This window comes from Tachypleus tridentatus, chromosome 9, assembly GCF_004210375.1.
Source record: "Tachypleus tridentatus isolate NWPU-2018 chromosome 9, ASM421037v1, whole genome shotgun sequence".
Taxonomy (NCBI): Eukaryota; Metazoa; Arthropoda; class Merostomata; order Xiphosura; family Limulidae; genus Tachypleus; species Tachypleus tridentatus.
This window is the reverse complement of record NC_134833.1, coordinates 100,752,903-100,764,661: the sequence shown is the minus strand read 5'-3', so window position 1 is coordinate 100,764,661 and position 11,759 is coordinate 100,752,903.

The following is an 11,759-nucleotide window of genomic DNA, read 5'->3' as shown; positions in this document are numbered from 1 at the left end:
ATCTTTTTCATTATTAAACAGTTAACACTAGAATGAGGTTTATTTTAATATTATTTTTACCTGCCATTAAGTAATACCTATACGCTGATTAATAGTTATATTTAATTAATCAAATATTGTTTTCTTACGTTGTAGTAAAATGGGTTGACTAATAATATTTTCTGATAGATAACGGTGTTTTATACAGTAACTTGTTTATTACATAAAGAGTATCAGTTAGAACAAAATTTAAGCACAAAATAAGAATGATTTTTTTTTAATTAAAAGTATATATTCGTTTATAGATTCACGGTTTTTAGCGGTTATGCTGGTGGAAAATTTGAAACGGTGCGTTATCATAAAATTCTTTCCTAAAATCATCGTTATAATGGGTAACATTGAGTTAATTGAAAAATAATCAGTCAGTAATAATATATCTATTATGTAATCGTCCAACAACCTACACGCCCATAAATTTATATATCTACTTTTCCATATTTTATAATGTATATTAGTATATTTTTCACGAAAATTGTAAATTAAAATGCTGTTGCTCTGAGAATATCTTCTAAATACCTCGGTGATCTAGTCAGTAAAGGAATCTGTTTTGCATTTGTATCGCTACTTTGTACGTCGTAGCCTATATTGAATGGAAATATGAAAGCAGCATACATTAATGGACGATAACGTGTAGTTCATCGTAAAAAACTAGTGGATTTTATGATGAATCATTCTCCTAGAAATATACTTCCTTAGTTGAGAAAATAAAACGTAAAAGCCACATGTCTTAGTTTAAAATGTTCCGTAATTTCCTACAGACAATAAGTAGCCTTTATAAAACTCGCAGCAAGATGCACGCAACTCGGTTTACTTCATCCTTCTAAACTGATTAGAAACAAACATCTCCTTTCCTGTACTGTCGGTGTTTTTCAAGTGAGCTCCTTAGTTCTATCAGTCTTCAAATGATATAGGAGACACAGCATACCCTGTCTTGGGGGTCGTTAATCACACCAGCAATGATTGAAAACTTCTCATCTTTTCCTGTTGTTGAAGCCTTAGAAAGTTTCTATTTAGGACACATCCAAGGATATTTAGAAGGGAACAACATAATGAATGAGATATTTCAAGCATGTTAACAAACTAATTGTCATTTCTATCACTTATTTTGGACGATAAGGCACAGAACTGTCAGATTAATTATTATCATCATTCCAAGATTGTTTGTACTTTTTTCCTACACACACATACGCAGAATTTTTATTTCCATCAGCTTTCTCTTCCTGTCTCATGTATGTATACAGATACAGGTACACATTTATATGTATCTATTCTGTAAGCTTTCCTTCTTTAACTTGTTTTACTGTACTCCTAGATTAACTGAAAATTTGAAAATTAAACAGTTCTTTTATTTTTTTACTCAATCTGACAGGAGATTTTTTGCAAATAGTGAGAAAATCTGGCAAAACTTAAATTCTACCATCGAATTTTACTTAACATTGAAAACACACCTAATCAAAATTTGAATTCTTGTATTTTAACAAAAAGAAATGGAAAATAAATCTTTAGTATTCATTTCACTATTCTTTCCAGTGGCATAAGGGCTTGCTTGCAACTTCACAATGCTAAAATCAAGTTTCAGTTTTCGTGGTGCGTAGAGCACAGATAGCCCATAGTGTAGCTTTATTTGTACTTTAACAACAAACAAACCTTTCATTATTCTTGTAGTTATTTCACAAGTGTAAAACAATGTAGCTTAACGTATTATGTATTTGATATCGGATGTAGTTTTACTTGACCCCGCAAATTATTTAAGGATATAATTTTAAAACAAAGAGTCCACTTTATGCAAATTTTTGTTTGTTTTTGAATTTTGCGCAAAGCTGCACGAGGGCTATCTGCTCTTTACGCAAGTGTTAGATAATAAAATTATTTGAAGAGAAGATAAATTTTATTATTAATTCTCCATACATACCACTGTGCTTATAACTAATTATTAATTATCTACTATACAAATATTTCAAAGATGTTTAAGTCCACAGCTAGTTACAAAAACAAGAACTGCCAAACCTATGTTAATAATGTTCGTTTCTAGTATTTAGTTTGAATGAATTGGACATTCACTTTTGCTGTGTATTCTAATTATTTCATTATCACATGTCAAAAAAATGAAAATACTCTAACGTCCATAAACCGTAGGAAAACACAGAATATTTTTAGTTGAACAAAAATGTCTTCAAAATTAGCAACTCCCAAAAAATGATATATTACTAATATATTTTTGATAACCATGAAATCTTTATTGAATTTAACTTCGGGTTATTGGTTCACTTTTTTGTAATTATATTATTCGTTAACTAAATATTGTTATCCTATAAATAAAGGATGAATTACATAAATTAATTTTTTTCTGAGATAAAGAGGGTTAAGTAAGGTAATAATACATCTTTTAGGATATAACGGTCCTATCTATGTCATTTGTTATAACGTGCTTCCATCTAGAGTAAATATATATAACTATTTTTTACGTGACCATATGAATACATGCACAAGCGGACGGGCATGAATGCAACCAATTAAAGCAAGACTTTTGTTTTGTTTTTAAACTTTGATATAAATGATAAGCACTTTGTAGTTTGTATGGCCATAAAATACATGTTTTATAGAATTCTGTTGATTTCAAATAATATATGGTTATAGACAACTGAATATGCCCTAAATTATACAGTCCAATATCAATAATTGAGTTTAGTTTATGACGTGTAGTTAAGGTAATACGCTCCCTGCGAGATCTTTTTAAAATCATTACTAAAACATATGTTTCTACCACAGATTTTCGAAGCATACGTCACTACTCTGCCATCTAACCGACGTTATTTTGCCTCATTATCCTAGCAACAAATTTCAGCCTTTGGCTTCTGCAGACAGGAAGCTGCTGCAGAGAAGTTAAAAAAAAGGGTTACAGAAGGGTGTTGATGATAAGGAGGTTATAGTTGCGGGTGATTTCTTAACAAGGTATGATATCTTTGGGGTAACTAAAAAGAAATGAATAAGATTATGCTACCCAGGAGTACAGGTGGAGAATATAACTATCAGAGCAGGAGACATAATTAAGTGGACTAGCAGAGACGCATTTTGTTTGGTGCATGAAGGGGATAATGATATAAAAAAAGGTAGGTCAGAGGAGCTAATTAATAAGTACAAGGGGCTGATAAAGGCATTTAGAGAAAAATATCATAACTTAATTTTGTTAGGGATAGTGCCCAGAATTAAGTATAGGGATGAAGTTATAGATAGGTCTCTAAGACTGAATGCTAGGTTTAGGTTAGTATAAAAGAAAGAGGAGATTGGCTAATTGGACTTTTCGGATCACTTCAGTGGAAGAAGGGAACTTTTGGGAAGGGATGGTTTACATTTAAATAAGATAGGAGCTGGCTTGTTTTCTAAGCTGTTAACTCAGCTGTGAGGAACGTTTTAAGCTAGGACTAAAGAGTGGTGAGGACCAAGCTAAGCTAAATTAAAAAAAGAATAAAAGGCAAAGGTTTAGCATTGGAAATGTGTATAGAATGAGTTATAAGGGTAAATTTAATTGTTACTTTTGTAATGTTAGAAGTATAAGAAATAAAATAGATGACTTTAGAGCAAGAGCAGAAACAGAGAATTTTGATATAATAGAAAAATTGAAATATTGTTAAACGCAGACAGTTTTTGATGACAGAAATTTCTTTGAAATACAGGGTTACAAGCTATTTAATAAGGAAAGAATATTAAAGATGGAAAAAGGTGGCTTTATATGTAAATTGTGAATTACATACTGTTGAAACTGAAAATGTAAAAGATAATAGCGAGGAGGTTTAATCCAATTGGGTTTCTATTAATGGATGTTAAGGGGAAAACGCTTTTAGGAGGAATTTGTTATATATGACCAAACGATACTGATGAAATTAGTGAGAAACTTTACAGCGAGATTAAGATTTCAGCTGCTAAGAAAGTCATAATTGTGAATGCTTTTAATCTCAGACATACAGATTGGAAAATTCTATAGTCAATCCATGAGGGAGAAAAGTTTTTAGATAGTGTTCATGATGGCTTTCTTCATCAAATAGTTAAGAAACCTACTAGAAATAATGTTTTTAGGAATATAGAAATGATCGAAAGAGTAGGAAATATTTGGGGAATATTTGAGTGCAAATAATGATTGTTCTATTTGTTTTTTTATGTTTTGCTGCATATGGAGATAAACAATAAATATATTTTGGTTACAAATTTTAAAAATAAAGTTTGAAGGGATGTAACGAGGCTTGTCTCTCGTGACAAGTTGAGTTATTTGGACACACTTATTAGATGTAAAATTTTCTTAAACTGTTTAAAGTGAGTGTATTTCTTATAGAAAGAAAGTGGTAGCTGCAAGTAAAAACTAAGGTTGGGTCATACAAAATTAAAGAGCATAATAAATTTAAGCAATATAAATTGACTGGTATCAGAGGACATTTAGAAGATTAAATAAGCCGGTGAAACAGGAAATTACGACATCGAAAACGGCGTATGAGAAAAAATTGGTTGCAAATGTAAAATTTAACAACAAGAATTTCTTTAAATACATTAAGGGTAAACATGATGTTAGGATGGGTGTAAGACCCTTGAGTATTGATAAAGGAAGGTTCGTATCTCATTATGATGAGATTCCTGGGTTATTAAATTTTGTTTTTATTCGATTTTTAGTAACAAACATTTAAGCAATATTCCCAATATTAATAGGTAAAAGAAGATGACTGCACTAATTCTGAACTGGTTAATAAAAATAAGAAGTTTAAAGAACAATATGGCTCCTTGACCAGATAACATTTCTACAAGGGTTTTGAAGAAGGTTAAAGAATGGATATGTGAGCCACTTCTTACTATTTTTGTCAGTCCTTGTACAGTGAGCAGATACTAAAAGATTAGAAGTTAGCTAATATAATTCCTCTTTTCAGGCGAAGTGATAAAAATCGTCCCACTAACTATAGACCTATTAGTCTTACATCAGTTGTGGGAAATGTTTTAGAAGGTCTGATAATTTTTTTTACAAAGTCATTTAACAAAGTTTAAAATTTTAGTTGCATAGAATGCAACCCAGGGAAAATTTTGTTTTACAAATGTTATGACATTATTTGAAAAAAATTACTACTTATGTAGATGAGAGTAAAAATATAGATTTGGTGTGTCTGGATTTTCAGAAAGCATTTGACAACGTACCACATAAAAGACGTGTAAAAAAGTATATATTTTTGTGTAGAGGATAAGTTAGCAAATTGCACAGAAAAAAGCAGAGAATTGTTACAAGTGGAGTGTAGTCAGACAGGATTAATATCGCAAGTGGAGTATCTGAGGATTCAGTTTTGAACCTTTGTTCTTTCTTATTTCTATAAATGACAAAGATCGAAGATTGATCAATAAATCACTGAAATATACAGTTGAAATTGAGGTATTGGGTGTTTCTGGCCGTGAATATGATGCTATGGATTTGCAAAGGGATTTAGATCATTTAGTGAGTTGGGAAAATAAATGGTAAATGAGTTTTAATTATAACAAATGCAAGATAATGCGTGTGGGTTATCATATTTTTAATTACAAGTATAATTTGGATGGGAATAACTTTAATAGTGTCATGTAATAGTTAATCAGTCTCTAAAGCTGTCCAAGCAGTGTCCTGTTGCTAGTGGTAAGGCGACTAGGACTTCATGTTGTATCTACAAAAATACTAAATACAAGTCTAAGGAGGTTATAATTTTATTGTATATGTCACTGGTCAGGCCACATTTGGAATATTGTTGGGATTCTTACCTTATGAAAGACATTGAATTGTTGGAAATGGTTCAGAGAAGGATTGCTAAAATGGAGTCTGGGATGAAAGGGTTGTCATTCAATGAGAGATTGAAATCTCTCAAACTGTTTTATGTTGAAAAAAGAAGAAATAAGGGATATCTGATTGAAGTGTTTAAGATTATAAAGGTAACTGATAGTGCTGATGGATCATTCTTTATTTCATATTTAACAGTGAGAATAGTTGGACACAAATATAAATTTGGCAAAGTAGAAGACATCTTCATTTAAAACAGTTTTATGTTTGTAACAGGGTGTTTGGCCTTTGGAATAGGAAGTATTTGGATGTTATGGAGGCAGTAAATTTGAGTGAGTTTAAGAAAAACTTGATAAGTATATGAATGATAAGTGTTGGCTTTAAAAGTTTTATTAAATTTATTTATTAATAGTTTTAGTTCATTTTAGAGAATGAAAGAGCGTAGATGAACCAGTAGGTCTCATGTTGTTCCAAAACTTTATCTTATATAATTCTCAACTTTCACATGAAGAACAACCTTCCAAATTGCTACCGGGAGCATTTAGATTATTATTCATGTGATTTAAATACATTTGCTATGTGCAGATTTTATTTTAAAAGCACTCATTTTAATTTAAAGTTATTTCAAGATGTATGGGATCATTTTTACCCCATTTTTTAGGTCTGTTTTATCTAATTTTATAGGTAAAATTGCTCCAAATAGAAAGGTAACATTATTTTCAATATCTAAACAGTTCTATTTCCAATCGTTGTTTTATTTAAAAACGACATTTACAATAAAAAATACTTCATTTCAAAACATTTGTTGTTGTTTTTTTATAACATTCACTTTAATGTTGAAAATTGTTATTTAAGTTAAGACTGCTATCCTATCCTAACTATCCCTAAATAACAAAAGTTTCTACGAGCAAACTTAAGTGTGACGGTTTGTTTGTTTGTTTGTTTTGAATTTCACACAAAGCTACTCGAGGGCTATCTGTGCTAGCCGTCCCTAATTTAGCAGTGTAAGACTAGAGGGAAGGCAGCTAGTCATCACCACCCACCGCCAACTTTTGGGCTACTCTTTTACCAACGAATAGTGGGATCGAGATTGACCGTCACATTATAACGCCCCCACGGCTGAAAGGGCGAGCATGTTTGGCACGACGGGGATGCGAACCCGCGATCCTCAGATTACGAGTCGCACACCTTAACGCGCTTGGCCATGCCGGGCAAGTGTGACGGATAAACAGATAAAAACTTTTATATGTTTAGGGAAATTTTCAATTTGATTTCTACTCTAATAACATATATTTGAAAATAGTTTAGTCAACTAAAGTCCAATATTGACACACAAAAACTATAAATACTTTGTCTAAAACAAAGACTGTTATTTTTAATTATAATAATTATTTATTTTGATATGAACAACGTTAATAGGAGAAGATATCTAGTATGAAACTAGAGGTTAGAAATGTACATTTGCGACTAGATTATAAACAATAGCTGTAAAATTAGAAACGGATAACGGATACTATAAATGAAATGTGTTTTAGTCTTTCCTTCCACACTGAAGTTTGATGTAATTTATTTTCCTCGTTAACCTTTATTTAATCTGGCACACCAGTCTTAACACTTATAAAAGTATTGTTAGACTTTATGAATGGTGTATCCAAGGGCAGGTTTGACTAGGTACGTGTCTGCTCAATACCTGATTTGGCAAAGATAAATTCTCAACATGAAAAGGAGCTCAAGGGCTAACAAAAATTAGCTTAAAAGAATCTCGTGTTCCTGTATAATTAGGTATTTTGTTAAACTTGTAAAGTTGAATGCTTGCGTCAGTGGAACTGGTAACGTGCTATCTGTTTAGAAAGTGTAGTTAGTTTGATGCAATTGTACGTAATTCTATGGCAAAACATTATACTTTTCTTTAGCTACGGTTTGGTTTGATTTGTTTTGAATTTTGCGCAAAACTACACGAGGACTATCTGCGCAAGCCGTCCCTAATTTAGCAGTGTAAGACTAGAGTGACGGCAGCTAGTCATCACCACCCACCGCCAACTCCTGGTCTACTCTTTCACCAAAGAATAGTTGGATTGATCGTAACATTATAATTCCCCCACGGCTGAAAGGGCAAGCATGTTGGGTGTGACAGGGATTCGAACCCGCAGCCCTCGGATTATGAGTCAAGTGCCTTTACCACATGCCCATTCTGGACTCTTTAGTTAAGGACCAAGGTAAGTCCTGCATACATACACACAGCGGACCCTACTTGATCAAAGTGCTGTCTGCAATATCAGCACGACATGGTTGTGCTAGGTTGCTGAATTTATTATGAAGCATGAAATAAATATCCTAACTTTTATTGAAACTAAGATAAAATTTAAAGTTTTGTCTCAGAGATTCAGGAAGAAGACTATACTTATGTAGAGATCTTGATTTCAGAGTTTGCGAGGAGAGCTCGAATCCGTGCGATACCACAAAAGGAATTATTTCCCTGAGTTTAAAATGTTGGTGTGTTTTAAGCGTAACAGTCAAATCCATGGCGTGAATAATGGGTGGTAATATGCTTATTAAAAGCTGTTTTGTATATAGTCCGTTTGGTTTGGTTTGAGGTTTGTGCAAAGTTATACGAGGGCTATCTGCGCCTTTCATTCCTAATTTAGTTGTAATAGACTAGATGGAAGGTAACTAATCAACAACACTCACCGCCAACGTTTGGGATACTTTTTTACTAACGAATAATGGGATTGACTTTCACTTTATAATAACCTCACGACTGAAAGACAAGTATATATGGTGACATTACATGGTCAACAATTCAGAACCAGAAACGGGCGACGAATAGCATTAGCAGCTTTGCCATGAATACAAAATGTAATACATTACAAATATGACGAATTTCAACCAGCATCTGGAAATGAGCTTATGTTTTAGTGGGAACTGTCATTTTACTTGAAATTAAAATTAATTTTCAAAAATAATAATGGATCGACGATTAAACTGCTTATATATTAAGAATAGAAAAAGTGTTTTAATCATTAACACATTAACATTAACACATATTACACAAACATAGACAATATCTAAAAACCAAACTTATCTAACATTCTGTAGTTAACATTGTTCTTGTTGTGGTCTAATGGCTTCTACTTGTTTTTTCAGGGATACTTGAATCGTGTTGTTGTCTTTATTCTTACAAGTTTTAAATAAACTTTTTCAAGCTCTAGTATACGGTTTAAACAAAGACATTTTGCTAACCTTTAGGTTCACAACAGATTTCTAGAGTTACAAGCCTCCAGGCGGCTCGGCATAGCCACGTGGTTAGGGCGATCGACAAGTAATCTGAGGCTCATGATTTCAAATCATCTTTACGCCAAACATGCTCGTCCTTTCAGCAGAATGTTATAAAGTTACCGTTGATCTCACTATTCGTTGATAAAAGAGTTGGCGGTGGGTGGTGATGACTAACTGCCGTCCTTCTAGTCTTACACTGCTAAATTATGGACGGCTAGTGCTGATATCGCTTGTGTAAGTTTGCGCGAAATTCAAACCACGAAAAAAATGCCTTAAGACTTAAATATTGCCACTTATGTGGAAGCGTCAGAACAGCTGTGTTTCAGCGCTTAGATGTTTACAAACAAACTTTTCTTTCCTGTGAAATTGTTACTGTGTTAATTTTCCAAGTAGTTCCTTAATATTTACGTAATTCGAGTTACATAGCGTGTCTAACCCATTCTGTTCATTTTCTTTACAAACACTTGGTAATATTTAGTGATTGCTACGGGAATTTAAAAGCGTTGTAATGACTCCAGAAAGATGGAAAACACTGCTGTGACTCTATATACAGAAGCGATCTTTCAGTCAGAGTTGTTTCATATGCTGTAATGGCGATATTTTTGTGTTTCTGAATTTGTTTCAACAATCTTCATCACGTTAGCAACCTTGTTGTTTTCTGTTGATTTATTTAAATAAAAACTGATATAATATTATATGGCGTAAAGTGTTGCACACATGCAAGCCTTTCCTGCATCTGGAGCCCTTAAATGCACAATTGGATTTCTCATTTATACTTCTTTCAGTTTATTATCACCATGTGATTATGCTTACAGCTATAGCGGGAATTACCGCGCATATTTCAGTATCAAGCACAAAATTTCATTTATTCCATAGCAGGAACTAGTGTGAGGGTGGTTCCATATCAGGGTACGTTTAGGCTATATCAATGCATATCTTTGCCAGATTTGACTTTTTTAACCAAAAGTGCACGATTTGCGTTAAAATCCTGTGTGAACCATCTCATTAAAATAACATATTCACATCTGTTTCAGATTAAGTGAAACAATTAGTCAACAAGAATTTTACTACATTTTGACTGACTGACATTAATCTGAATTGGGAAATTATTCCGGTTTGATATCTGTAGTGCGCACGTTTTTGTAATATTAATAATAAATTACTCTCCACAACTGCTAGGTTAAAACTAATGAAGCAAAGGGACATGAGTTTACATAGAAATGAAGAAAAGATGTAGTGGTCTGAGATACGGCATCTGTACTGATAACGTTCCCGTGACAGCTGAGCTACAATTCCATAGTGGATGAATCTTAATATTAATGTCCCCCCCCAAGTGGCACAGCGGTATATCTGCAGACTCACATCGCGAGAAACTGGGTTTCGATACCTGTGGTGGGCAGAGCACAGATAGCTCGTTGTGTTGCTATGAGCTTAATTCTAAAAACAAATAAATATTAATTGATTTTAAAATAATTGTTATTGGTTTTATAACATAAAGCTACACAGTATGCTGTCTGAATTTTGTCAGTCGTAAAGAATCGAACTACAAATTTTAGTGTTTTAAGTATGTAAATTTACTGTTGATCCATGGGGGAATTCTTAAACAAAATGTGGTGATATCTGAACAAAAGATTATAAACGTACGAAAACAGTAAAGTTAGAGCAATAAAATCAAACATTAAAAATATGATATTAAAGAAAAAGAATCAAGTAAAATAACAGGGCAAATCCTGTAAGGGTATAATGTAAAATTGGGAGAATATTTTACACCCTTTTATTGGTTTACAGCAAAAATGCTAACCAACTAAAGTTTTTATTACTTCAAGCAACTGGAAGAAGTATCAGTATGATTGTCCAGAGAGGGCCAAGTACTCTCCAATGGCCTAATTTAGCCGATTTTAAATTATATCTTCAGAAGATTGGAGACCTTTTATATAACTTGTCTTTTTTTATTATTGACATCATGTAAGAGCCCTTTAACCTAGCTAGATTGTTTTTTACATGTGAAAACGTTGTAATCAGATGTGTATTGAAAGAAGGACATTTCGTTCTTGATCGTTCTGGCTAAGCACGTAAAACAATTCTTTAATTGGAATAAGTTTCTCTGCTTTCTTCAAAAACTGTCTGCCAAATTAACTGCTTCATATCGTTTCTCTAAACGCATGTTGAAACAGAAATTGAGATTGAAAAACTAAACAGTCGATTATTTAAATTAAGTTTGTTTTTAGACTGTTCCGTTGGAGCAATAGAGCAGAAGATCGACGAAAAGAGTTTAATATTTTCATATGTAAGCATTAAACAATAATATAAAAGTAGATTAAAAGTGTCGTCACTAATTGTAAAATGTGATGAAACATAAAAACATCTGCTGAATGAAGATGAATATTTTCGTCAAAATGATGCCTCGTGTAATGTAATGTAACGCCTTATGTATAGGATTACAATGGGGTTAAAATACAAGCTGTTTTCGTTGAAATATTTAGTGACATACTCAGGGAAACCACATATTATTTGATAAGCACTACCCAATATACATAACACTATCTAAATCTTTGGCACACTAAAAATTAATAGCCTAACCACAAGCACTCTGTTTTTCCCGTTGAAGACAATAAAATATTATGTCGAGAGTTAAAACCATAAACGTAGCTTCTATTTGCCACATTTG